The 2500-nt window shown below is 36.1% G+C and overlaps 1 protein-coding gene across 1 annotated transcript in view; it reads right to left on the bottom strand.

Annotated features, from left to right (window-relative positions):
• Positions 1 to 2500, bottom strand: part of LOC144979830 (uncharacterized) — a gene marked incomplete in the record, with an annotated part of 73692 nt that overhangs the window by 48812 nt on the left and 22380 nt on the right.

The following is a 2500-nucleotide window of genomic DNA, read 5'->3' as shown; positions in this document are numbered from 1 at the left end:
GTCATCATCATCCATGATATCATCATCTACAATTTTGACGAAAATAAAAAGAAGGGACAATAATTGTTTTTGTCATTTATTTTTTTCTCCAAAAATAACTTTAAAAATCGAAAGAAAGAAAGAGAGAAAAAAGAGAGAATGAAAGAGAGAAAGACAGAAAGAAAAGAAAAGAACAACAACAGAGAAATCAAGAGATTTTCTGACTTCAGTCTTTTAAAAACTTTTTGATACTTAGATATCAATCTTCTGTTCATCTAATTTCACCAACTTTATTTTATAATTGATAAACTTTAAACCTATTTCACAAGTATTTTTTTTAATTTAAAAACAAAAAGAACGACAACAACAACAACAACAACAACAACAACAACAACAACAACAACAACAACAACAAAAACAAAATAACAAAAACCCAAACAAAACAGAAAAAAAAACAAGATTATCCCACAGACAGACAGACAAATATGGGCTCTCTTCCTCTCCTCCTCCTCTGTTCATCTTAAAAATCTACCAACACTAAGTCATTCATTCATTCAATATTCATCTATTCATTCATCTCATTCCTAGATTCATTCATACATTCACTCACTCACTCATCGATTTATTAATTCATCCATCCATCCACCCATCCATTTATCAATTCATTCATTCATTCATTCATTCATTCACTCACCCATTCATTCATTCATTCATTCATTCATTCGTTCATTTATGTCACTCACCCACCCATTCATCCATCTATTTACGAACAGCATCGAAGCAAGTCGATCAATTTCGGCTTTGCTTTTACGCGGACCGCCATCGTCGTTATTATTATTATTCTAATACGAGTCTTTTCAATTTGCACGTGCTTTTGAAGGTGAGCGTTATTGTTCGACATGCGGTGTGATTGGAAATATTCTTGTCGTACAAAGATGAAACAATTTCAGGGTTTATTTTTATGATGACTGTAACTGTGAATCGTTTATTTATGGCTGGTGTGTTAGAACTTGTTAATATGCGTTATACGTAGGGAGTACATTTGCACGTGCATGAGTAAGGCGGAGGTTGGACAGTGAGGATAATATGCACGTGTGGGACGGATGTGGTAGGTTGAAAGGTGACAGGAATTTTTGTTTTTTTGTTTTTATCTTGTAAAGACACGCCCACAACATAAACTTTTGAGTGGTTTTCTTTTCTTTTTTTTCTTTCTTTTTTTGTTCATTTCGTTTCTTTTCTTTTTTTTTTTTTTTTTTTTTTTTTTTGGGGGGGGGGGGGGGGGGTGTAAAAAGAGTAGCCATCGTTATGTTATAGATAGAATGCGCTTGGCCAAGGAGTTCACAACATTGCCATCCGGAAGTATAACGGACCAACACACAAACTCTGTGTAACCATGAACTTTTATAGTCTGGTTAATACAGTTTAGTGAAAACAACTCAGAAACGCGGATGGCAAAAACAATAACAAAGGCCTGAGTGACGTCATCTGCATACTATCTATAGATAGAATGCGCTTGGCCAAGGAGTTGACAACATTGCCATCCGGAAGTATAACGGACCAATACACAAACTCTGTGTAACCATGAACTTTTATAGTCTGGTTAATACAGTTTAGTGAGAACAACTCACAAACGCGGATGGCAAAAACAATAACAAAGGCCTGAATCACGTCATCTTCGAACTATCTAGAGCCTGACACTGAAATCCAAAAAGACTGGCATTTTGACATCATTATTTGGTTTTTGCACCGCCTAGTGAGTTGTCGTTAGCAGAGCTCATGGAAACAAGTGGTTCCATTGGTTGAATTATTTAAAAAAAAACAACTCACGATTTGTTTTCTTTTGAGGCAAAAGACTGGCATTTTGACGTCATTTGTTTGGTCAGTATCAGGCCATAACTTTACGAAGGCCACGGTATATAGAGAGTTAATATCTAAGGAGCCATAAAACAGATGAGCCGTAACTCAAAACTATTTGTTTAAAAAGACGGTAAGCATAGTTAGAAACGCAGACGGACAAACCAAATCATTTTTTTTTAGCTTGTTAGCTCAGGATAGAAAAGGATGGAAACTGTTTGTCTGTGGCCTATACCCTGACCCAGGGTGAAAAAGGCAATGATGATGATGATGATCCAAGTCTATAATTTAACGATAGGGAAACCCGAAACGTTACAATGTTTCTGTCCAATGTTTTGCTCTCTTTTCTATTTATGGGGATTATTTACATCGACGGCACGCCGTGTGAGCACATTTTCACGTGCAGTGAGGACATTCTGGGCGAGTAAGCACGTGCTGGGCGTGTGTGAGCGGCTGTGCGGTTGTAGGTACCTGGTACTCGATTATTTTCATACATCGAATAGATGTGACCCATAGCCTCAAAACGGTGATATCTTGGATTGAACTGGACGTTGAAAATTGAATTTATGTCCCAAAATATGAGACTTGGGTTTAGTTTAATTTTCGTATTATGGAGAAGTAAGATTTGATAATTTCCTAAATCTATTTTTTTTTAATAATAAGGTTG

The sequence above is a fragment of the Berghia stephanieae genome, chromosome 9 (assembly GCF_034508935.2).
Source record: "Berghia stephanieae isolate SIO BIC M18660-M18661 chromosome 9, UCSD_Bste_1.3, whole genome shotgun sequence".
In the NCBI taxonomy this organism is placed as follows: domain Eukaryota; kingdom Metazoa; phylum Mollusca; class Gastropoda; order Nudibranchia; family Aeolidiidae; genus Berghia; species Berghia stephanieae.
Note: the sequence above shows the minus strand (reverse complement) of the source record. Positions and strands in the feature narration are given on the sequence as shown.